Here is a 27,703-nt window from a genome sequence, read left to right on the forward strand (position 1 = left end):
TAAAACATCAAGGAAGAACTAAATTCCTTTTATTACCTAGACCACTTAATGGACTCTGATTTGAGTTTTATTTATATAATTCTATACTTATTATATAATAGGGAAAAGTATATAAATGATCCTCCGATTATATGGTGATATTTTGTTGAGTCATTCGACTAATAAAAGTTACAAAATGATCCTTTCATTCTAGAGTGTTCCTTTGTTGAGTCCCTAGACTATTAAAAGTTAAAAATCGTCACCCAATTATTCATATGTTTCAAATTTGTCTGTTTTTGTTAAAAAACTGACAGCAATCTAAGTTGAACGTTAACTTGCTTACTGTGATATGATAAATATGATCCTAGAATCTCAAACGAATATCGTATCACACAATTATCATGTTCAAATGACCGCTAATTTTTTGACGGAAAATGACGAGTTTGGAACATAATGAATAGTTGGTGACTATTTCGTAACTTTCAATAGTCAAGGGGCTCAACAAAGCAAACTCTATATTCGGAGGACCATTTTGTAACTTTTAATATTATAGGGACTTAATAAAGCAATACCCTATTGGCGGGATCATTTGTGTACTTTACCCTATATAATATAACTTATAACTTGAAAAAAAAATTGTGTTATAAATTTTATACATAATCAACCAAAAACCTAGATTTAATAATGTAAAATTACACTTTTAAATATTGGAGTGAGTTTGATGACAAAATGAACTCAACAAATGAAAAAGAAAGGAGCCCTTTGATCCTTTTTTTTTACCTGACATTAATTCTATATAATATATACATATACATATAGATTTGCTTCTAATACGAGTTATATTTCTTCTTCAAGTGTCACCACCTTCATGCCAGCAAACAAGCATGGTGACACACCGCCGGAGAATGTAGAACCTCGCCCTTTGCTCCTTCACCAGCCGGCTGCACCGCCGTCCGAACGCCTTACACCTATCCGCCACATGTCGATAGCAGGAACTTCTCTCACTACTCTCTTCCTTCATGGCACTATGAATATATATTTAATTTAGAGAGAAAAAAGAAATGAAAGGGAGGTTTGATTTCTCTCTCTCTCTTTTTTGCCTTGGTAGTATGATTTGTTTGGTGGAGAAGAAGGAAAGACATTTGGAGGTGGGGGTGATTTATATAATATTGATGATTATGTTTACATAGTTTAATTGGGTATATGAAAAGACTGTAATGCCCTAGGGTGTCTTGATGTTTATTTCAATGTAGTAGGGTAGATGGGTAACCTTCTTTATGGACCAGATGCTCTGTCATCCATTTTAAAACAAAGGGCTTATTTATTAGAGAAAATTGCCTCAGTGACCAAAAAAAAGTTATAATATACGATTTTAACCAACTTTTTTTGGATTTGCCAAAATGACCAACAAAATCGCAACGCGAAATAAAAATCGCAACGCGATCCCCAGAATCGCAAATCAGTTTCCAAAATCGCAACGCGATTCTTGAAAATCGCGATGCGATAGTACAAATTCGCATTGCGATTTTCAATAATCGCAACGCGAATATGAAAATCGCAACGCGAACACATAAATCGCAACGCGTATCCGTAAATCGCAACGTGTATCCGTAAATCGCAACGCGTATGGGTAAATCGCAATGCGTATCCGTATATCGCAACGCGTATCCGTAAATCGCAACGATAATACATAAAATCGCAACGCGTATCCGTAAATCGCAACGTGTATCCGTAAATCGCAACGCGTATCCGTAAATCGCAATGCGTATCCGTAAATCGCAACGCGTATCCGTAAATCGCAACGATAATCCGTAAATCGCAACGCGTATCCGTAAATCGCAACGATAATCCGTAAATCGCAACGAGAATCTGTAAATCGCAACGATAATCCGTAAATCGCAACGAGAATCTGTAAATCACAACACTGAAATTTTGGGTATATAACACTGAAATCATAAACTAAATCCCTAAATCGCAACTCATTCCATCTCCATCTATCACTCTCTCCGGCGACATCCGTTCCTATATCCAACGACATCCTTCCCAATCCGGCAACAGGTTTTAGTTTCGCAGCTCGTCTGTTTAGTAAATTAATTTACAACCATGAAATCATCTGATCATGTTTGGATAGATTTGTGTTTTGGAGGGTCATGGGATAATGTTCATGGTGTTTTACAATATATGCCTTTACCCATGAATCTTCAACTAAAATTGTCTTTACAAAAGTTAACTTATGAAACTCTAATGCTACGTGTTTCAAATAAATTGAATTTAGAGCCCTAAGTGGATTTAGGCTATCTTATCAGAGAAATGGTAAAGTTTATTTGTTAACCGACAATGAAGATGTTGAACGATTCATTGCTTACATTAGTGTTTCACAAGATGATGTTACATTGTATGTTGTTGAACCTAGAAGTAGTATTGTTGGGTCAGTAGCGGGTAGTAATCAACTAAGTTTTTCTCAAAACCCACAACCTTTCTCTAATCCAAATCCCAATCAACTTTCAGCACCAAATTCCGGTTTTCGTATTGACCAGTTAGACGATGATGAGCCAACAGAAAAAATTGTGAGTACTAGTCAGTATTCGAAATTTGGTCTTGGTCAATATCCGGACTTTGATATTGGTCAATACACGGATTTTGATGATGTTTCAGAAGAAGAAACAGACCATGTGTGTAATGATTTTAATATTGGTCAATACCCGAATTTTGATGATGAAACACCCGTTGCCGAGGAAGATGTTGTTGATGATAATGAGGAGGAAGTTACGACTGTGAATGAACATGTTGAACATCCATTCTGTAATTCATATAATCCTGAAGAAGAAAAAGAAGAAGAAAAAGTCCCCGAAGAAAAGAAAATGCCACGGGAGTATAACTGGAATATGCCAGAATTACTTCAGTTACCGGAAGAAGAGTTGGCAAAGAAAGCAGTTGATTGTTACACAAAGTTATTCGTGTCAAGAAAGATGATTGTTTTGATACAAAGGAAGACTTGAAGATAGCTTTGTATACAAATGTGTGGAAGATGGCTATCAACTAAAAGTTAACAAATCAAGCAAAGATCGTTTCGAAACAAGGTGTATGATTGACAAAAACTGTACGTGGCGTATGATTGCAAAGAGAATAAAAGATTGCAAAATGTTTCAAGTTAGGACTTTTATTGATAAACATACATGTTCAAGAACCCTCGTTTTTCCTCACCATAGACAGGCAAACAAAAAGGTGTTGGGTGGTTTTCTGGCTGAGTTAATGTTTTGAATGGCAGGGTATATCGGGGACATGAAATTATGACTGACATGAATGCTCGGTTCAAGATTAGTATATCATATTCTCAAGCTTGGAGAGCCAATGTTATGCCTTGGAATTGTTGAGGGGGTCGCCAGAAGCATCGTTTGCCCAACTGCCGGCTTATTGTCACAATTTAAAGCTGAAAAATCCTGGGTCGGTAACTCATATCAAACAGATAGAGATGGACGCTTGAGTTGCTGTTTATCGCCATTGGTGCTACGGTTAGTAAATCAATATAATTTTGTTGACTCATTTTTGTTAGTTACATGCATTTCACATTTAAATGATTATATTTCTTGTGTATATTATTTTGTAGATTCGTTCGTTTATTACTTGCATGCGCCCAGTTATTATAGTTGACGGAGCACATTTGAAAGGTCGATACCTTGGAGTAAACTTATTAGCAGTAGCCATGGATGCTAACAATGGGATATTGCCAATAGCTTACGGGGTTGGCAAATCTGAAACCTCTGATTCATGGACATGGTTTATGGGGCATCTTAGGGATTGCATAGGTCCTATTAGCAATCTGACAATCATATCCGATAGGGCAAACTCAATTGACAACGCTGTTAGAAGGTGTTTCCCAGATGCTTTCATGGACTTTGTGGTGTTCATTTGTATAGAAATCTAAAATCAAGGTCTGCTGGTATAAAAAGCACAAATGGACATACTGGAAGGCTGTAAAAGCTTATCGGGAAGTGGATTTCAATAAGCATATAAATTGTTTAAGACGTGTTTTGCCTCAGTGTGCTCAAACACTAGAAGATGTCGGGTTTGAAAGATGGTCAAGAGTACATCAACTTGGAGCAAGATATGGTTTCATGACGTCTAATAGTGCAGAATCAATCAACGCTCTAAGTCGTCATTCCCGGAAATTACCCATTACTATGTTAATGGAGTTTTTTCGAGCCTCTATTCAACAGTGGTACTACAAGAAAGAAACCATGCAGGTATTATTTCTTTGAATTCGTAACTTATCATATATATTTTACTAAGTATTGTTTATTTAAATTTACAGGAACATTGGAACATCGTGTTACACCATGGACTGAAAAAAGATAACGAAACGTGTTGTGAAGTCAACGTCATGGAGAGTTGAACCATGTTCAAACACTTTGTTTCAAGTACTGGATAATAACTTAAATGGGCTAGTCGATCTAAATGCAAAGACGTGTAGTTGTATGAAATGGCAAACATCTGGTTATCCGTGTGGCCATGTTATAAAAGTTGCTCTTCATTTAAACCAAGATGATTCAAGCGCATACGCTATGGATTGCTACACTACAGAAGTTTATCGACAGACTTATGCCGAGATTGTCTACCCTATTCCACATCCTTCTGAGTGGGACATACCAGATGACTTACAAACAGTTTTGCCACCAGCCATGGACAGAAGGCTACCTGGCCGACCAAAAAGTCACGATCGTATACCGTCTAAGGGTGAAGAGAAGAAGAGATCGACATGTAGTCGGTGCAAGGAAAGTGGTCATACAAGGTTGACATGTGGATCACCAGTGCCATCAAAATCATCTTTTCCTCTACCAAATATGGATCCTCATCAAAATCCAAAGCTCATATGGTGTCAAGCAAAAGGCAATCATCTTTAAAATCCCAATCACGATTGGCTTCACCTTTTGAGACTGTTAACTTAGGTGATTTTTAAATGCAAACGTTGTATTATGTGGATTTTATGTGTGAACTTTTAACATTTTCAGTTGAATTAATGACTCAGGCCAACCATTTTGACTTAACCAACTCTTGTTATTCAGTTGTTATCACTATTAGGCATGCATTTGACTATCGCAACACGGAAAATACAATCGCAACGCGAAATGAAAATCCCAACATGAAATCGCAATGCGGAAATGAAAATCGCAACGAGAGAATCGCAATGCGAAATGAAAATCGCAATGCGAAATGAAAATCGCAACGAGAGAATCGCAATGCGAAATGAAAATCGCAATGCGAAATGAAAATCGCAATGCGAAATGGAAATCGCAATGCGAAATGAAAATCGCAATGCGAAATGAAAATCGCAACGAAAGAATCGCAATGCGAAATGAAAATCGCAATGCGAAATGAAAATCGCAACGAGATAATCGCAATGCGAAATTATAAACGCATTGCGATTTTCATTTCCGCATTGCGATTTTCATTTCGCATTGCGATTCTCTCGTTGCGATTTTCATTTCGCATTGCGATAGTCATTTTTGCCTTCAACATAATGCAGATTGAAATCAACAAAATCAACCATTACATTTCAATCAATTAAACAAGCACAAATAAGAATTATGTTCGCATCAATTACACAAATCAACTTTTACAAATCATCTTTTACAAATCAATTAAACAATCAAAAATAAGCAATAATTCTTATTTCCGATCATCTACTATTGAATCAAGTTTACAAATCAATTAAACAATCAAAAAACAATCAATTAAACTATTGAATCAACTTTTGCAGCTCGACATCATTTTCACGCAGTTCACTTCTGAGATTAACCTGCAGAAACCAAACATTTGTTCAGACAACACTTTCTACAAATTATTGAATTCTAGTTACTTAACCAAACATTTTCAAACCAAAAGTATATAAACTTACCAATTGTTTATGGACATTTTTATAACGCGGATGCAGGTAGGCAGCGTCTCGTATATATCGATTTAGCCATAATGCCGAAACCACAAGCCTACTGCAGCTTTATCTCTATCGGTGGGAGGTAGATACTTGATGCTTCCCGTCGTCAAACGCTCCAACGCCAAGCATACGAGAGGACCACAATCTCCTCTGGCTCCGCTCGTTTGTTGTGGCGCGGTCTCGTCTCTAATAACTGTAATATTGAGCTTCTTTGGCTTCTTGTTTCCAGAACGAGTCCAATAATTGATCGCATCCAAGAATTTAGCCAAATGAGAGCTCCATCCCTTAATAACATCTCTTAAATCAGCCAATGATATGTAATTATCATGCTGTCATACACTATTGTCTTAAGGGATGGGAGCTGAAGCTCGACGAGAATCCAATGTTTACGTTCCAAAACAGGGATAAACACCTGCAATCATAAGTAATAATTCATTCATTTGCGCACTTATTTCATAAAACCTTTAAACTCAATCTAAAATAAATACTAACCTTATCGACCTCCCACCATGCAGGATAAAGTTTAGCTTGTCCATTGCCCAAATCAAATGATTCATCTCGTGCATTCTTCAAGTGAACGGCGTGAAAAGACGTCGGCATTATTGTATATCGTATATTTTTATTTTTCTTAAGTTTTCTTATTATTAGAAGACGTGTCACCCACGCATCGATATGCTGTTTTACAAAAAAAGACATATATTAGTGACTTACATAAATTTAAAAAAAAAATAATCAATTGAAATATAAGAAAAATATAAGACTTACCCCCCATCGAAATAGCCATTGTCTTCGACCCCTAATAATACGCCCCACCAAGGCCGTTCAAGCAACAAAAAGATATCATCGGTGAGCTTGCATATGTCAGTGAAACACCCCTTGCTCCGCTCATGTAGATAAAAATCAACTGCGGTCTTAGCCCAAAGGGTGTTATCCAAAATTGTGTCCGGTAGTTGTTCCCTCTCCTCTTCAGATACCGGTATGGTACTGGCCGGTAACTCATACGAGAGCCAACTTGAATCCATCATGTCCGGCACGACAGAGGGTTCTCAAGAAGCCTACATATGACGCCATGTGAATCGGGCTCTTGAATGGTGGGAGGGACCTCTTCAATGATGACAGTGGCCTCTTGAACGGTGGGAGGGGACTCTCGAGGAATGATATGGGGGGCCTCTTCAACGATAGGAGTGGACTCTTGAGGGATGACAGGCGAGTCGGGCTTCTTCTTGCGGTGTCTTCGCACTATTGGGGTGTACGGAGACTTAATAGCACGTGCACGCTGTCTGATGCGTGAACTCCGTCGTGCAAGCATAACCGACGTAAAGCATCCACTCTATCGGGCCGCTAAATAATTAAATACAAAATCAGTAAATAAACAGACATGATATTTAAACAGTGAAAACAAAGACAAATATGTTTCAAACTTGCATTGTATTCACCCAAGTCATTATTCTATCATAGTTCACAAAATGCATCAGATAACAAAGAAAAATATGTTTCAAAACTAATACCCTGAAGTTAGTATTTGTTTTGTCTATTGGTTGAAGTAAATTATCCATTCAAGTTTCAATTTGCAGAAGAAGAAATAGTTTACTTTCGCAACACGAAACTTAAAATCGCAACGCGAAACCAAAATCGCAACGCGAAATGAAAATCGCAACGACAGAATCGCAATGCGAAATGAAAATCGCAACGAAAGAATCGCAACGCGAAATGAAAATCGCAATGCGATTTTGGTTTCGCGTTGCGATCTGTCGTTGCGATTTTGGTTTCGCGTTGCGATTCTGTCGTTGCGATTTTCATTTCGCGTTGCGATTTGGTTTCGCGTTGCGATTTTAAGTTTCGTGTTGCGAAAGTAAACTATTTCTTCTTCTGCAAATTGAAACTTGAATGGATAAATTTACTTTCAACCAAAAGACAAAACAAAGACAAATACTATTTCACAGTGTTAAAGAATACACAGTTTAGCAGAATTGGCAGCAACCGAACAAATTTACTTTCAACCAAAAGACAAAACAAAGACAAATATATTTCACAGTGTTAAAGAATACACAGTTTAGCAGAATTGGCAGCAACCGAACAAATTTACTTTCAACCAAAAGACAAAACAAAGACAAATATTTCACAGTGTTAAAGAATACACAGTTTAGCAGAATGGCAGCAACCGAACAAATTTACTTTCAACCAAAAGACAAAACAAAGACAAATACTATTTCACAGTGTAAAGAATACACAGTTTAGCAGAATTGGCAGCAACCGAATAAATTTACTAAGCAATCTAAGTGAAATGGCTAATCTAAGTGAAATTACGAGTAAATTTATCATTAAGTTAAATATGGAAAATCTTAAACTTACCTCGTTGCGTAGAGTATGAACCTCATTCTGCAACGATACTATCATCTCACGTAGAGCGGCAACCTCACCACGTAAAGTTGACACCTCCACACGCCATGCACCATCGTTATCGCGTAGAGTACCGATCTCTCACGCAAGGCATTGACCTCATCACGTAACTCCCTTGACTCATCCCGTTGAGGTGGAGGTGGAGAACAGGGAGATAGGAGTCGTGGCATCTTTGCCGGTCGCCTATCATGAGGTGATGGTGGAGAAGAGGCTCGATGATGTGACGGGATAGGTGATGGCTCTCGTTCTAGAGGTGTATAGTCGTCACGATCGGGTGATGGCTCTAGGTGAGGTGATGGCTCTCGAATTGGAGGAAGTGGATGCTGCTCATCATCCGTGCCATCAAAAAAACTCTGACTAGCTTGCCACCAATCAGTGGCAAGCTCTTCCTCCGTGGGTGACAGTCTTTGTAATGGAATGTTGGCCTCCTAAAATATAAAAACTCAAACAAAGTTAAACGTCTACTATTAATAACTTGTTTATATTATATGAAAGTATTTGTGTTAACTTACATTATTTATTGTGGCATATGGTATTAAGTCTTCCCAATCCAACAGAGTTTTCCTCTTCCAGGAAATAGCCCTGGGAATATCATTTGACGTTTTTATTGCATATGTACGCATGCTGGGGAAAGCCTCGAATATCCAAATCTACAAACAATATAATAACAAAATTAGTAATTGTTAAATAATTAATTATAATTTTAGAAACATTATATAGAAATTCTTACCTTAAAGGCCCAAACAAAGCCTGACAAAGTGTATTTGGACCCATCGCCCGCAAACTTTTGCGGTCATCAAAGGCAGACGACAACTTAGTCCAGGTAGCTTTCCATATATACGAACCCCACGGAAACAGATTCCATGCATTCAGGTCCTCTACCAATATTATTAGCTCCCGATGAATAGGTTGTCTGGCCTCTCTGCCTAAAAAGCCGGCATACACAAGTAGTAGAAGGCATACTCGGACAACATCGACGTCTTCCATCCGAGTGAAACCAGCTTTCTTATTAAATAATTTCTTCAGGTCGTCGACATGTAGGTTCGGCTTCTCCATTGACTCATCCGGAAAAACCCGGGATAACCATGATGGGCGGGCGATATGACGAGTGTACCGGCCTACATCATCGTGTCCGAATCGTAGACCAGTGATTAAGCAGAACTCCTTCCGCCCAAAGCAAGTATACGCTGGTGGAAAATGAAACCATATCTCTTCCTCACCACGTTGTATACTGTCGGGTAGATTTGATGTCATGGTCTGAAGCCACAAATGGGTCAAATTAGCATCTCCACCCGGATGCTGTACTCTCAGCCATGGCCCGAAGCAGGTTTCCTCAAACAATTGTCTTTGAGCAGGTGAAAGCTTCTTTGCAATTGTAGTGGCCAGGCTGACTTTATTTCTCAAGGTCAATTGAGCCGAAAAAAATTTCTACAAAAACAATAAACATACCAAGTTAGATATACCAAAAACTACACTGTGAAGATATACCAAAAACAATAAACATAAAAAGTAGTAGTTTATTCTTGAAACTAAATTTGCAACACTGTTTTGTCTTTTGGTTGAAATGAAAATCGCAACGAGAGAATCGCAACGCGAGATGACAATCGCAACGAGAGAATCGCAACGCGAAATGAAAATCGCAACGAGAGAATCGCAACGCGAAATGAAAATCGCAATGCGATTTTGGTTTCGCGTTGCGATTCTCTCGTTGCGATTTTCATTTCGCGTTGCGATTCTCTCGTTGCGACAGTCATTCTCTCGTTGCGATTTTCATTTATCTCGTTGCGACTCTTCTGCAAATGAAACTTGAATGGATTGCATTACTTCAACCAAAAGACAGAACAAAGACAAAGACAAATACTACTTGAAAATCGCAACGAGAGAATAGCAACGCGAAATGAAAATCGCAACGACAGAATCGTAACGCGAAATGAAATCTAAGTGAAATGGTTAATCTATTATTGAAATGACCAGTAAACTTATCATCAGTTCAATATGAAAAACCTACAAAAATGCAAACATTTCAAAATAAAAATAATTAAAAAAAACTAACCCTCGGAGGTTGATTTTCCATTTCTGAATATTGTGAGGGATTTCTGACCGTGAATGGTTGTGAGGGATTTCGCCGGAGATGGGGACGGAAATCTTCGGAGATGGGGACGGATTTCTTCGCCGTAGAGAGTGAGAGATGGAGATGGGACTGAGTTGTGATTTTAGGTTTTAGGTTATGAGTTGCGATTACGGGATTTTGTCTTAATATTCTTTTTGTAATTTGAAAATAAAATACGCGTAGCGATTATAATGGCGCTTTAAATATCGCGTTGCGATTTACGGATACGCGTTGCGATTTTATGTATTATCGTTGCGATTTACGGATACGCGTTGCGATATACGGATACGCATTGCGATTTACCCATACGCGTTGCGATTTACGGATACACGTTGCGATTTACGGATACGCGTTGCGATTTATGTGTTCGCGTTGCGATTTTCATATTCGCGTTGCGATTATTGAAAATCGCAATGCGAATTTGTACTATCGCATCGCGATTTTCAAGAATCGCGTTGCGATTTTGGAAACTGATTTGCGATTCTGGGGATCGCGTTGCGATTTTTATTTCGCGTTGCGATTTTGTTGGTCATTTTGGCAAATCCAAAAAAAGTTGGTTAAAATCGTATATTATAACTTTTTTTGGTCACTGAGGCGATTTTCTCTATTTATTATCTTTTTAGTGGAAAAAAGTGTAGTTAATATATATTAAAATAATGTCTGCAAGCTAAATTTGATGCAGTATAAAACATAAGATACGGCTGTTCATTTATGAAAATAGAGCATATTTTATTTAATCATTTTATTTATTCGGAAAGCACATATAAGAAAGGTATTATTTCTATTAAAAAAAAGAAAGGAACTACCCTATGGGATTGGTTCAGGTGGTAAGTAGTTTGATATCATTTAAATAAAGTTTTGAGTTCCGAGTTCAGGTGTGTATGAGGGGATTAACTTATAAAATTTTAGGGATGAAAACATATTATCAATAGAAAATATAAAAAAATAATATAAAATATATGATAATTTAAAATTTGTAGGAGGGCTATTGTCCCATTCGTTCTCTCGATCCATCCCTGGTTCCTAAAATAAATATCTACACTATCTAATTTAAATTAATCGATCAATAAATCAGATCTTACTTTTCGGGATACCCCAGTTTGACTGTTGACTGGATTTGGTTCAAAGGCAAAGCATGCAAGCGTGTACACTTGGGCATTCATGTGCCTTGACGTTTTAAGTAATTATCAATTAAAAATATTTTATATTATTAATAGACCTCTATAATCAATAGATTTACAACTCCTGATTAAACCCAAAAAGTATTTTGTACTTGTTTTATTATAATTAATGATTCAAATAATATTTATTTAAAAAGCACTCAGTCATTTGATTATAAACGTTTAACACCTTTATGAATATTATATTTGAATTTAAGACTTTTAAAGGTAACAACTGTCCATTTAACCATTGATACGATTAATTCGTGTTTATGTATAAGTAAAAACTTATGTATGAATTCGAGAAAGTTGCTTGGGAATCCATTTGAGTGTGAAAATGTTAACGGCGGTTTAGTTTGTATAATTGTATTATTATTATTTATATTAAATTAATGTGATTATAAAATAATATCTACTCTAAATACTATTAATCATCTTATAATGAACACTCATTCCCTTTATTATAGTCATTGGTGCTCGGAACTTATAGTTTCTAAGAATAATTATTATTTCTTTAATTATTAAAGTAATTTATTTCGTGTTATATAAGTGTAGTATTATTCTTTCAAGGTTGAACTAGGTGATACATTTTTTTTTTTTTGATAGAAAAAAGTTTAGGTCAGGGGTGGCTCCCCCAGTCCAGGGTCAGGGCATACCTAAGACCCAATTTAGTATTTACATATGACTTTACAGATTACCCACCAAGAATGACGGTGGTAAGATTCGAGGAGATACATTTTTTTTTAATTTTTATGATTTAAGATAACCTATGTCGGTCCATTATTTATTTATTGTCACCTGTCCTGACAAATTACTCTTCTTCCAAAGCCATTTATTCTCCTGTTATGCTTGCAGTCCTTGACGTCTATTTATTGAAGTTTAGTTCTATTCAAAACTTATGACTTGAATTGAAAAAAAGTTATATGATTTGAGTTTGAATGTTGGAGTCTACTTTTTAGAGGATTTATATTTTTATCTAAATTATTTTGAGATTAATATTGTTGTAGTTAAGGACGAGAAAAAGTTTTTGTATGTTTTTTAAAAAAAATTAATTGATCCTCTGAATTTTTATATTCTTGATTAAGTTATTAAACCTACAAAATTAATCAACTTGTCTTTTTGATCAACAAAAATCGTTATTAACTAGTGTTAATATGGTAGTACACGATGTGAGTTAGTCCGCACATGAATGATTTCATATCATATCACTATTTTCGTTGAATCAACAGTTAAACCTAACAACAAATGATCAAAACATGAACAAAACATAACGTTAGTTACGAGTTTCGTTCACCATTTTTTAGGGTTAACTACACGGATGATCGCTTATGTCTCTGTTTTGTCAACTTTTGGTCATTGATTTTAAAATACACAAGATATGACCACATTTGTTTTTCTTTAATTAAGATATGATCACTTTTGTTTTTATTTATTTAAGATGTGGTCACCACGGGTTAACTGTCGTTAACAGTTAACATATTAAGTGATGTAAAATTTTGGTATAATCACACATTTGGTTTCTATTATTTACATATTCTCTCAATTTAGTCATACTTTTAATAAATTAAAATAAATTTAATCCTCCAATTAAATGATATCACGTGTCACTGGTGCCATGGGAGTCGTGCCACGTGTCATCATTTTGATTAGATGACTAACTTTATTTTAATTTATTTAAATTTAATACATTTATTTTCCACCAATTTGCTTTGATTTGTTAAATTAAAATAAATTGAATTAAAATAAAGTTTTTCTTCCAACCTAATGATGACATATGACACAACATGTGGTACCAATGATAGTTGCATCAATCGATTGAAGGATTAAATTTATTTTAATTTGTTAAAAGTATGACTACATATGAGAGAATATGTCAATAACAGGTACCAAATGTGTGATTATACCAAAATATTTAACGGTAATTAATTCATGGTCACCACATCTTAATTAAATAAGAACGAAGGTGACCATATCTTATTTATTTTGAAATCAATGACCAAAAGTGGACGAAACACAAACATAAGTGATCATCTGTTTAGTTAACCCTTCTCATTATTAAATTGGCTGGCTGAGATAATTATATGATCACCATATTTTGTTGGACTTGGATTGTATATATAACACTATTCTACAGCCTCATAATTGAAGACATGAAATCCTTGTTGATGACATAATTGTAATTCGTGAGTCCGGTACAAGTTAAATTTTGACAAACATTTTAATTCCACATGTTGGCCCGAATCATTTCAAATGTTAATTAAATAATATATTTTATTCAAATTTATCAAAAATATATAAATGTTAATATAAAGTTGTATATTTTATTATTTTAAAATAAAATATTTGAACATTTTTCAAATGCACTATGTAATCGGAAATGTATTCAGAATCCTTTGCATCTGAGTTACTTGTGTTTTCATATATGACATGAGTAATTCCATTATTCAGGAAATCAGATGCATTTTGAGCATTAGGTTCTTGAAGAATTCTTGGTGATTTGAGCTAATAATGGAGAAACGAAGATTCAGGGTATTTACGATTTGTGTCTATCTATCTGAATATCGAGTTAAATCGAACTGAACAAATCCCAAAAATGATATCTGTCAACCGGTCAAATCGTTGCACTTCAAGGGTATTCACTCATTACTACAGACAACTCTTTTCGAATTGACCATCTTCAGAACCATTGCTGAATGGATCTTAGGGAGACGAACAAATATACCAATGATCTTTATTTCATTTCTGCATTGCAACTATATCAGGAAATGATAACGTGCTTGATTCGTGGCTCAAAAACCCTTACGAACAATACAATATATAAAATCATCAGTGTTTCCAGACTTATCCAAGTTATTCGCTTAAGTCAAGGTCATTAGGGTACTTAAATCAATTAATATTCAAGTTTATCCCTGTCACTTCAGAGTTTCCAGAGTAATCCTATCGTTTTACCAATTTAGATACGTACAATACTTCCATTCAATTCAACTTTGTCATTTCGAGTAATTCAGACGTGTAAGGTACTTTCGGTAATTGTGCCTCCAGGTGTTCGTTCAGGAATTACTAATTTTAAATGTTTTACCATCTCAAGATCATGAGCGATTAACATGTTTATTTTCACTTTCGGAGAAAAACTTTATCTTTTACAACATACCAGTATTTTCGTAGTTTTGTATCCAAGTATTTCCGACATTTAACCTTTAACGAAATAAATCAAAATTTACGAGTCCTGAGATTTAGCAATTAACTGATTAATTCATTGAACTTAGATTTATTTCCGATTGGTCTATCAATTTCTTATATGAGTCATCTGAGTCATATTCAATTACCGACTTTTTACCGTATTTGGATCGAGTTTAGAAATAATTTACTATATAGATGAGATCAAACATATTCATCCATTTATTTACCAATTCCAACATGTTCCATAAAGCATGTATAAGGTAGTAATGTATTACCTCGATTTTTGTGATCTACCGATAGAACATTTAAACTCCATTTGATCTCCCTCAAACTTTAATTTTATACTTAAAATTATTAAAAAAAATAGCCCCTAAATTAGGGTGTGACATTATAAGTTATTTAAATTTGTTTCGATTAAAGTTTGGTCAATATTTAATTCAAATGGACTCGACTCAAGCTCAAACCCAACTACTTGACAAGATGAAACGAGTTACTTGATACTCAACTCGAAAAACTCACAAACAACTAGAAAAAATAATATATTAAAACTTTAGTTTTAAAATTAAATTTATTAATAATATTGACAATTATATGTTATCTTTTAGATTCAGTAAGAGGGTTTTTATGTACTTAATGTTTAGGTTCAAGCTCGAGTTCGAGCTTCAACCTAATTAACTCCAAGAATGTTTCGAGTTCAAGTTTTTTTTAACTCGATTTGAGCTTCATTTTTGACTTCGAGTTTGTGTTGACCTTGACAATTTTAAATTTACGAAGTTTTGAGTCGAGCTCAATGATACTCTAATTCGACTCATTCAGGGAAGGAATAGGGAATTTATGTAATTAAAAAATCCATATAAAATACTGAAAATACTTAAAATATAAGAAAATTTAAAATTTCTAGGGGTGCAATCATACCGCCAACACCCCTTGATCTATCCCTGGACTCATTTACAACTCTAGTGTCCATGGTCAATGACTTCTTGCAACACATATAGTGGCAGATGCAAGGCTTGTCTAGGATGACATGAGTCTACTTTAGAATTCGAATTTTTTTATATTAGGTATCCATTTTATTATTGGTGTCTATCCTAAAATTTTATTTGTATCCATCCGAACCACTCCGTACAAAAAAATATATTATTAATATATACGCTCATGTATATATATATATATATATATATATTCGACCTCAAAAATATCCGTCACTCAACATACGACACATGAAGAAGATGGCAAAACATGCATGGTCCTAGTATTTAAAACCCTCTTTCTTCCTCTTGGTTCCTCTATCAACCAACCAACCAATAGGAGTGTACTATAAGTTTATTCTGAAAGCACATGCTTTCTTCATGAGAGTTGTTCCTCAGAATATACTCTTCCAGAAGCGTAACGACGTGAGCAAAAGATTTCAGGGTTGGACCACATAGATAACCCTACAATATTAACCTTTTCCCTTGACTTACAATCATTGATCCAACACGTTTTAGTGATGAAAAAAAGGCAATGTTGAATATGATTGTTTATGGTCATCTAAGACTTCATTCATCCTCCTTTTGGCCAATTCATCGTTCAAACTGTTCGGCCGGTGATCGAAGTACTCGAATATACACATGCGAAAATGATGCTTAGATGACCATCAACAAACGCTTTCATCGTATTGCATTAAGGGTTTAGGGGTTTAAAGATTTTCTTCTTCTTTGTATCCTTTGCAACATCGGAGTTGTGCTTCGTTATGATTTAGAAGCACTAATTCAAAATGGTAAAATGGTAAGAGTTTAGGGTTTAAGGATTTTCTTCTTCTCTATCTCCTACAGTAACATCGGAGTTATGCTTTGTTATGGTTTAGAATCAGCAGTTCAAAACCCCAAAATAATAATAGTTTAGAGTTTAAGGTTTCTCTCCTTTTTTTGTCTCATTTTGTTACACTGGAGTTATGCTTTGTTACGGTTTAGAAGTATTTCAAAACCCTAAAACGATAAAAGTTTAAGGTTTAGAATTTAAGGATTTTATTCTTTATCTCCTTCTATAACACCGGGGTTATGCTTTGTCATGGTTTGAAGGCACTAGTTCGAAACCTCAAAATAATAATAGTTTAGGGTTTAGAGTTTAAGGTTTTTTTTTATTATCTTATTTGATGGACTTAAAATTCCAGTTGCTGATATTGTTCTCATCCTATTTGTATAAATTTTGATGCGTGAAATAATTCGACTTAACCTCCAAAGAAGAACTCAAAACAAGAAACTAAGTGAGAATGCTACCCTCTAAAAGGGCAATTGGGACTGTTTTACTTTTTTGTATTGGGCTCCCTCGATACACAATTTTACATCAATATACATATCATACACAATACAACATTCATCGAGAATCAGATATACTAATGTAATATATAACAAAAAAGAAAACAGGAATGCTTGTCGTCAGAACCATACAACACAATAGTGTAATTATGAATTATCATGCACTCAAGGTAATCCAATAACAAGTACATCAAACTGAACACAATATGAAAATATAGACTTATAGTGCAGATGAATGAACACACCTATAACATTTAACACTTATTATTCCTTCGAAAATAGAAAGGAACAAGATGTTACCCGAAGCTATACGCCTATTCATTAGATTGAAAGTAAAACTGCAACAACAATGTAGCATTTAAGGTTCTAAATGACATATCCTTGTAAAAACACGACATGGCAAAGGTGGATTTGAGCCAGAGATTTAATTTTCGGTGGTGATCGTATTTTATTCATGTTGTATTTATCGTGATTACAAACATAATAAATGTTATTGCGGATATTATGGTCTTGAATTTTCCCCCACAAAAGTTAAACTAATGAACAATAGCGGTTATAGTGGTCTGTTGTTGTACCTACTAGTTAAATTGTGACCGCAATCCATTGCTATTGATGTGATTCTATTTCACACCATTATTTTTCGTAATAAAAAATTCAATCACCATCGGGACTATTATTCCGTTACCCGAGCGTTATTTGAATCCCTGACCTAAACACACGAATAGTGCGCCATGGGACTAATTGCAATGGTCACGGTACTCAATCAAACCAGAGTCTTGACTCACGAACAGACGGTCAAATGCTGACGACCCTTAGGCTAAAGAAAAACATCGACGACAATTGTTAGCAAAAGTAATCAAATCGAGAGGGAAGATGTAGAGAAGAAACGACGTTAAAGTTTGAAAAATAAAACATCAAAATCAAAATTTAGTTTTTAAACTCAAGATAATGTATAAATTATAATACGTGCCCTTAGATATTTTTAGGGTTCGCACGTTGTCCTCGTAAGATTATCCCGCGTTGATTTTGGAAGATCTTGGCTTAGGGGCTGATTTTGTTGTACTTCATTACCAGCTTCGAGTTGTAAAATAAGACTCTTCAACTCGAATAACTCAAATTTTTTTGACTCAACTCAAGTTGACTCGATCGAATGCTCACCCCTACCTTTGGTTATGCACTCTGCCCGAAATTCCATCAATCTCTCAGTCTTGTCGGTGACAAAATCCCGGACATAAATGGAGTTGTCCAGAAAAAAAGGCTAATACCTGAAAATACCATGTTAGGATACTCTCGAAGGCAAAGCCATGGAGGAAGACGATAGCTGGCTTTCATTATTTTTTTAATCATCGACAACGCACATATATCTTGCAGACATAACTATTTGAATTCAAAATATTAAAAGAGAATAACACTCTTTTTAGACATTAAAACCGCTTAATAAATTTATCTGACATATTGAATTCATTTCTTATGATTATGATTCATAAGGAGACCCCTATTTATTAACCATATCATTTCGAGTCATTCAACAACTAGCGAGATAATATAACAGATATATATACAAAAATCTTTATTTAACAACAATTTATTATAATTAATTTTAATTAATAAAATTAAAAAATATTTTAAAATTGATAATAATATAAGGCATTTCGAAAAGTCAAAATTTTTTACTTCCTTTTGAATAAAAGATGATCTTTTATAATTATTACAAGCCTCCAAAATCTCAGTTTTAATATTTTAGGACAATGCATGAATTAATGTAATATTTGAATTATATATATTCTCAAAATTCATACATTAAAAGTAATTGTGTGCTTAAATATATGAATTCCAAGATAATATGCTGAACTTTTCTTCTTTTAATAAAACATTATGCTTGGGGTGTAGTCATCAACGTCGATATGTCCGAGTGGTTAAGGAGATAGACTTGAAATCTATTGGGCTACGCCCGCGCAGGTTCGAACCCTGCTGTCGACGTCATATTTTTTGAATTCATATTTTTAGTTTCTTTTTGTCTAATGAAGCCCTTCTAATTTGCTAACAAAATTTATCGAAATTTGTTGAATCAGTCTTCAATTGCTTGTATAATTTTAGGTGTTTAAATATATATCTAATTGATTTTTGGTACTTAAATAATTTTTCATTAAAAATAGGTGTCTAATATTTCCAATATTTCACTTTTATGTGGTTAGACCGTAACGGCCGTTAAATTTTATCATTATCTGACATATGTCACACATATAAAATTTAAAAAATATTTAATTTTTTTAATATTATAATTAGAAAATCCCAAAATTTTACCACCGATCGGCCACTGTCGGTTTGTTGTTGTCACTATTGACACCATCATAACGGTCTTGCCGCCGCGACCAAAACCCAGTACCCTACCCACCATGAAAATGCACCAATAGTCATGAAAAGCGCTGTAAAAGGTCGTCCGTTTTCTATGTTTTCATACGTTGTTTTCCAACGATTTTGATGCTTACAATTGGTTGTACGTTACACCATCTGTCACTATTGAGTTCCTCACCATGCTTCGAATAAAACTCAATCTTTGTCGTCGCAGGAGATGGGGGATGGGAGGGAGAGGAGACGACGCGGGGGTTTGATTTTCTTTTTGAATTTTTTTCTTTTTATTATTAAAAAATATTTTTATTATTAAAAAATAAAAATCAGGAAATTTTTTATTATTAAAAATATTTTTATTATTAAAAAAATCAGAAAATATAATACTCCCTATGTCCCATAAAAACTGTCCATTGTTGAATTTTTTGGTCAATTTTTTTTAAAATTTTGACTAATTATTATTTAAAAGTTATAATTGATAAAAAAAAATGTAAAAATATATTTAAAAACCTTCAATCAAGTAGTTTTCAAATATATATTTTATAAAATTTAATTAGGTCAAAGTTTAAAAATTTTGACTTTTTAAAAGTCAACGATAGACAATTTTTATGGGACGAGGAGAGTAGTAAAAGTGTAACAAAGAAAACAATTGGATCCGATTTATTTAGACACCAAAAGTCAATTTAAGGTATAATTTACGCACCTAAAAATGTATTAAGCCATAATTTTATTGTATGAAGTCTCAGTGAATAGGGTTCTTGTTGAACATGAATATTATTAATCGAAAGTATTTAAATCCCTAATGATCTTAGGGATAGGGTTAAAAGGGAATAGAAATCAAAAGAATTAACACCGCAATCTAAACTCTTGGCAATGTCTACTCGATAGAAGGAAGCTTCTCTGCATTATACTTTTAGGTGTTTACCGTTAAAAAAAATCGTTAAGTGACACGTATCATGTTTATGTTTTTTGATTTTCTAAATAAAATATTATTTAAAAGTATTTCTAAAAAATCTGGACAATACATGTGTCACTTAACGAATTTTTCTAACGGTAAGACCTAAAAGTGTAAGGGAGAAAACATTTATCACCTATTTTTAACGAAAAATTCTTTAGGCACCAAAAAATGTATTCAGCCTTTTGTTTTTCTTTTACTTTGAGTTACATATATTAAAATTCGAATCCAGATTTACTAGTTAGTTGTGCTAAACTTGAAATTAAAGTTATATTGTTTCTCTAAAAGTTATAATATAATCACTCAATGAATATATTGTTACAAACAAGTCACTATCCGTTATATACTAGATGATATAATGATTTAAGTTAGTATAATAACAATTTTAGTCCCAAAACTTATGCATTCTATCAACATGGTCTTAATTCAAAACAATTCAATAAATTTAACCTTTCATTTTAAAAGTTTTATCAATTTATTCTTTGTTCTTCTCTTAAATTGCTTATTCTACTTCCAAATATTCTATATTAATTTATTGTCACTTTTATTGTAACACCCCAAATTCTGGTAGTTTCAGGTTTACACGAGAGGCATGTGAACCCTATGAATTTTATAATTTAAGTCGTTGGGCTTAATTAGGTTGGAATTGAGCCCAATTATCCATGAAAATGAGTTTTTTGAATGGGGGAAAGATGAGAAGGGACCATAAGCATAGTTACCTCATTTAAAAGGATGAGAGCTTTGATATCTCCCGTTTCATCTTCTTTCTTTCATTTTCTCTTCATTTATTCTTCCTCTTCCTTTCTCCACCTTTTCTTCTCCATTCTTTCACCCAAGTACCATAGCTCAAACATAAGTTCTTGAACCTCTTTCATACTTCAATTTCTTTGCTAATCCTTCTAGCAATATTATTTTAATGATTCAAAGCTCTGGGTTCTTTGTTTGCAAGAAAAGTGGGGGTTTTATCATCCAAATCATGGTGGAGAGTGATTGCTAGCTAAATGAGCTTTATTTCGGGATTCATTAACCAAGATAGTGTATTTATAATGCTTTGGATCTCATAAACATGATGATTTGTTAAGATTTGAATAATTGAGCATGTTAGGGTTTATATTTGATTTCATGATTAAATGACATTTTATATGTAAAGAAGGTGTTTTTGTGTAAATTTAAGGCCCTAGGTAACCTCCTAAAGCTTTAGGACATGATTAGGAACCAAACTAAGACATTTAGGATGAATATTGGGTGGTTCCTAAGCATAAACAAGTCATTTTTGGGTTTGAGTATTGATATTGGATGAATTTGGATGAAATTTAGGGGTTTTTTAGTAGGGAGTATCGATATTGATTCATTGGTGTCAATAATAAAGGTTGTAGTATCAATATTGAATGCTCAATAACGATACTAGATTCTCAAAATCGATACCCTTGGTCTTCATATCGAATAAATTAGTCTCCATACGGAATAAATTGGTCTACATACCGAATAAATTGGTATCCATACCTAAGATCGGATATCCATACTGAAGGCTTGGTGTCAACACCCAAAGTGATTGAGTGACTTCAAGATGCCAAATAGACTCAAGAGCGAGGAGTTTAATATCGATTGAGATCAGACATCTATCTCAGGCACGAGAGGTTACTAAAATGCCTTTAGAGGCTAAAGTTATCAAATTATCCTTATGAGCCTCATAGGGAGTAACTAAGAACGAAAGATAATTTTAGAGGATATACCTGCAAGCGGTATGATGAATTAATTAAATTACGAAATAGACGAATCATATACTATGAGAATGTCAGTGAACTGAGGACATATTGTTGTCCATCCAATTCGAGGGTGAATTGAGGGAAAGTGTGGTAAGAGTGACTAAAGTATCACTACCAAGTAATGAACCAGAGTCAGGTATCAGGATAATAACTAATACAACCAGTGAACAACAAACACAGTAATCGTTGTAGAATCAAAAAATGCGTAGAGACTTCACTAGAGGTAGAGAATGACTACAATGCCCTTAAGTAACGAATGACCATAATAGAGCAGTTCAATGACTAACAGCAGTAACATACTAATAAACCTTCGCATAATGTTCTAGATGAGATAACGAACGAGATAACAACTTGTGAGAGTATGACATCACTTTAGTGTGACCAACTATACTAGGGTGTAGCCAAGCTACCTTAGTTGCCCTAGTGGTGCATTATCAGTGTGTGAAACACTTCAAAGGCTAACTAGGATGTGAGGCCCGAATACTCACGAAGAGTGGATTAATGATGTTAGTGTTGTGTGGTCTTTGGACCTTAAACATATATGTATAGTTGCATTAGTCCAATACAACATATATCTTAAAGCTTGGCTTGAAGGCTAAATGAGACCGAGCCAATGTTTTAGTTGAGCGGGAATTGCATCGATACTATGTGACACCGGGTTCCCCCTCCATGATCTACCTGATGGCTATGTGTTGAACTATGTTTTGATATAACAATTTAAGGCAAAATGGTTTTTGGACTTGAATTGAATTTACAAAATGTTTTTGGACTTAATTGAATTTATTCAAAGTTTTGAAAGGTTTCAAAAATAATTCAAAGTCCATTAAAATCAGATTTGAGCAAAAATGCTAAAGGGTGTCAAAGTGCATCCATGCATCCCTGCAGTGCATCCATGCATCCCTGCAATGCATCCATGCATCTTCACTAATGCATCGATGCATCATGCAATGCATCCATGCATCCAAACATCGAATGCAATTAGTGCATCGATGCATCTTGCTATGCATCGATGCATCCTTGCCATGCATCGATGCATCCTGCCATGCATCCATGCATCAAGGCTGCGACGGCTAGTAACGGCTAGTTTATTTGAATTTAATGAAGGGGTATCGATGCACCTTGATCATGCATCGATGCATCATGTTATGGGAAGCCTTTTTGAGTAGAAAAATCATCCCCAAACGACTCCAAAACATCCCCAACGGTTATATACGACATCGAACACATTCCAAGCTATAAAAACAAGCTAAAGACACTTGAAGAAGTAAGAGAACAACCATCCAAGCAATCAAACACAAGAGAAGAGTTTTTCATTCTTATTTCATCTTTCTCTTGTAAATATTTTGTTCTTGTGAGCTTAATTCTTGTAAACACCTACCTTAGAGAGGTTTTCTTGTTTACATTTCTTATCCTTTTGTAAAGGGGAAAGGTTCTAGTTTTGCCCGAAAAAACTAGGGAGTTGTAAGGTTATCTCTTTGTCCTCAAAAGAAAGAACAAATTAGTGAATTTGTTGGAAAATCCTTGGTGAGGAGCTAAGGTAGTGGATGTAGACTTTGGTTGATAAAGTCGAACCACTCTAAATCGCTGTGCAATTTTCTATCTTTCAATCTCCTTACTCCCTAAACTTAAAACCATTCCGACCCCTCTTTGCAAACCATTCCGATTGTAGATTCGAGCTTCCGAAAATCCTAACAATTGGCATCAGAGCCTAACTCGTTAAGAAGGTTTAACCACTTTGAGACGATCCTCGAAGAAGCTCTACCAATTTCCGACGCAACCGACAAAGAAATGACTTTTTCCTCCGGTGCTTATTATCTTGAAGAATATCCTATTATGGATTCACAACCGGTCAACAAGCCACCCTTCTTTAATGGAGCAAATTATGCACATTGGAAGAATAAGATGATGTACTTTATTCAATCCTATAATCTAGGAGCTTGGAACTCAATCATGGACGGTTACTCCTCTCCACCCGGCAAGTACAACGATTGGAGTAGAGAAGAGCAGAAAAATTTCCAGCTTAATTCTAAGGCTATACATATTCTATTATGTGCTTTAGGGCCAAATGAATATAGAAGAATATCATCTTGTTCCAGTGCCAAAGAAATTTGGGATAAGCTCCAAGTCACTCATGAAGGAACCAACGAAGTGAGGGAATCAAAGAAAAGTCTTCTCAACCATAGCTACGAGAACTTCAAGATGAAACCCAATGAAGACATCAAAGCTATGACGGATAGATTTTCCGTGATTGTCAACGATCTCAAGGGATATGGAGAAGTAATCCCTAATGAGAAGCTTGTGAGGAAGGTGATCTACTCTCTTCCAAAGGAGTGGCAATCAAAGAAGACGGCTATTATCGAAGCTAAAAACCTAGAGTCTCTCACCCTTGAAGAGCTAATTGGTTCCCTTCTCAATCATGAGATGATGGTAAAGGAAGATGAAGAAAGGGAAGATAAGAAAGAGGTAGGCATTACCTTCAAATCCACCAATGAAAACTATCAAGAATCAAGTGATGAGGTGGATGAAGAAGATGATGAACAAGAAGAAGAGATGGTCAAGCTCTTGAAGGAACTCAAGAGATTCATGATTTCCAAGGAAGTGAAATATGAATCAACCAAGAAGAAGAGTCCTCCGGTGTGCTTCAATTGTCAAAGAAAAGGGCATGTCAAATATGAATGTCATCTTCTAAAGAAAAAGGGGAAGAAGGCATTTGTTGAATCTTGGAGTGATGAAGATGATTCCAATGATGAAGATGAAGTAGTCAACCTATGCCTCATGGCCACTCATGAAGAAGTTGAGGTATCTTCTAACTCAAATGAATTTAATTCATTTACTTTTGATGAGTTACAAGATGCTTATAATAGGTTGTATTTGGGATTTGAGACCATGAATTCCAAATATACGAAATTAATTTCAAAACTCAAAATTAAAGATAATTTGATTTTGAAAGCAAAAGTTGATTTTGAAAATCAAAATGAAATTTTGAAAAATGATTTAGAACTTTCAAAAATCAAAATAAATGATTTAGAAAAGAAAAATTTTGAGTTAGAAGTTAAGCTTGAAGGCTTAACAAAAGAAAAAGAATTAATTTCTAAAAACAACCTATTATGTTTAAATATGGCAAAATGCTCACATTGCCATTTTCATGGTCATTTGGAACATACTTGTCCTTTGAGGAAAGGAAAATGTTTTAAAATTAGACAAGTATGGGTTCCGAAAGGAACAAGGGGCATTGAAACTAACGTTCAAGGATCCAAAGCAATTTGGATACCAAAATCGAAATAAATGTCTCTTGTAGGTGTGTTGGAGCAATGGTGATAAAAATGATGATATTCAAGATGCTCTAGCCACACTTGAAAAAGGAATGGGTAACCTCTAAGCTTAATGCTTTTAATTTTGGTTATATGGTTGCTCATTTGATTTTAAGCATGCATGAGTTTTTATATTGAATGATTATGTTTTGTTTAATCTCATGTATGTTAAAAAGGTTTTATGATGAACATTTTAAAGTTTTAATGATTTTTCATAATTTTTAGTTCATCATAATGAATTTTGGTCAAAATTGGTTTTAATGCAAATGATATCTCTCTAACAATTGATATCAAATTTTAAAGGCTTTGATTTTATAAATTTTAATTTTTGGCCTAAATTTGAATGTTTATGCTTGTGGTCTAAATGAAAATGATATCTCTCTAGCAATTGATATCAAATTTTTCAAAATGCATAACATTTTGGAAAACTTTATGCAAATGCACTTAATTTTAACAATTGGTATTAACATCAAATTTCAACAATTGGTATTGCATTAAGTATTTAAGACTTGGATATATTGAATTTCATGTGCCTCTAACATGTTTGTTATTCTTTGTAGAAATTCAATATTTTGTTTAAGTGTCAAGAACTTAAAAGCTAAATTTTGTTTGGAATGCATTTATTGAGGGGGAGCTTTGATTTTTCAAATGATTTTTAAATGTCAAATTTACTACTTACTCTCCAAAGTTATTTTGAACTTCAAAGATTGAATTATTTTTTATATAACAAAAAGGGGGAGAAGTTTGTGGTTTGAAAAATTCAATTTCTTAATGAAAAAGGGGGAGCTTAACATTTTCATATATTTTCCAACAATTGGTAACAATTGATATCTTTTTCATTAAACAATTTATTAAGGGGGAGTTTTGCCAAAAACAATTTTTCAAATGTTTTGTTATATCAAAAAGGGGGAGATTGTTGAACTATGTTTTGATATAACAATTTAAGGCAAAATGGTTTTTGGACTTGAATTGAATTTACAAAATGTTTTTGGACTTAATTGAATTTATTCAAAGTTTTAAAAGGTTTAAAAAATAATTCAAAGTCCATTAAAATCGGATTTGAGCAAAAATGCTAAAGGGTGTCAAAGTGCATCCATGCATCCCTGCAGTGCATCCATGCATCCCTGCAATGCATCCATGCATCTTCACTAATGCATCGATGCATCATGCAATGTATCCATGCATCCAAACATCGAATGCAATTAGTGCATCGATGCATCTTGCTATGCATCGATGCATCCTTGACATGCATCGATGCATACTGCCATGCATCCATGCATCAAGGCTGCAACGGCTAGTAACGGCTAGTTTATTTGAATTTAATGAAGGGGTATCGATGCACCTTGATCATGCATCGATGCATCATGTTATGGGCAGCCTTTTTGAGTAGAAAAATCATCCCCAAACGACTCCAAAACATCCCCAACGGTTATATACGACATCGAACACATTCCAAGCTATAAAAACAAGCTAAAGACACTTGAAGAAGTAAGAGAACAACCATCCAAGCAATCAAACACAAGAGAAGAGTTTTTCATTCTTATTTCATCTTTCTCTTGTAAATATTTTGTTCTTGTGAGCTTAATTCTTGTAAACACCTACCTTAGAGAGGTTTTCTTGTTTACATTTCTTATCCTTTTGTAAAGGGGAAAGGTTCTAGTTTTGCCCGAAAAAACTAGGGAGTTGTAAGGTTATCTCTTTGTCCTCAAAAGAAAGAACAAATTAGTGAATTTGTTGGAAAATCCTTGGTGAGGAGCTAAGGTAGTGGATGTAGACTTTGGTTGATAAAGTCGAACCACTCTAAATCGCTGTGCAATTTTCTATCTTTCAATCTCCTTACTCCCTAAACTTAAAACCATTCCGACCCCTCTTTGCAAACCATTCCGATTGTCGATTCGAGCTTCCGAAAATCCTAACACTATGTGAGACTAGGAGATCATTTAACAACTTAGTGGGAATTTCACTGATGCTATGTGACACCGGGTTCTCCCTCCATGATCTACCTGATGGCTAAGTGAGACTATATACAAGTCAGGTTTGCATTTAGATAATGCACATCAGAGTTAGTGTTGCATTCAGATAAAGCACAAGAGTGTCATAGTCACATTTAGAGAATGCATAGCAGTTACAGTCAGTGTGGGTAGAAACCTAATAGAGGTGTACTCATGGCGAGGCCCTTAGCAAAGGATTAAGGGAAGCATGAGACTCATACTTTAGAGATAGAACAGTAAAACCCCATATAAGTAGCACTTGGTCGAGATCAT

At 34.5% G+C, this 27,703-nt stretch overlaps 1 non-coding gene across 1 annotated transcript; it reads left to right on the top strand.

The window, feature by feature from the left end:
* The first annotated feature begins 18,956 nt into the window (after nucleotides 1–18,956).
* On the top strand, nucleotides 18,957–19,038 carry TRNAS-UGA. The gene has a single exon. It is a non-coding gene; the product is annotated as a tRNA-Ser (tRNA).
* Nucleotides 19,039–27,703: the final 8,665 nt, after the last annotated feature.

This window comes from Hibiscus syriacus, unplaced genomic scaffold, assembly GCF_006381635.1.
Source record: "Hibiscus syriacus cultivar Baekdansim isolate YM2019G1 unplaced genomic scaffold, ASM638163v2 tig00112249_pilon, whole genome shotgun sequence".
Taxonomy (NCBI): domain Eukaryota; kingdom Viridiplantae; phylum Streptophyta; class Magnoliopsida; order Malvales; family Malvaceae; genus Hibiscus; species Hibiscus syriacus.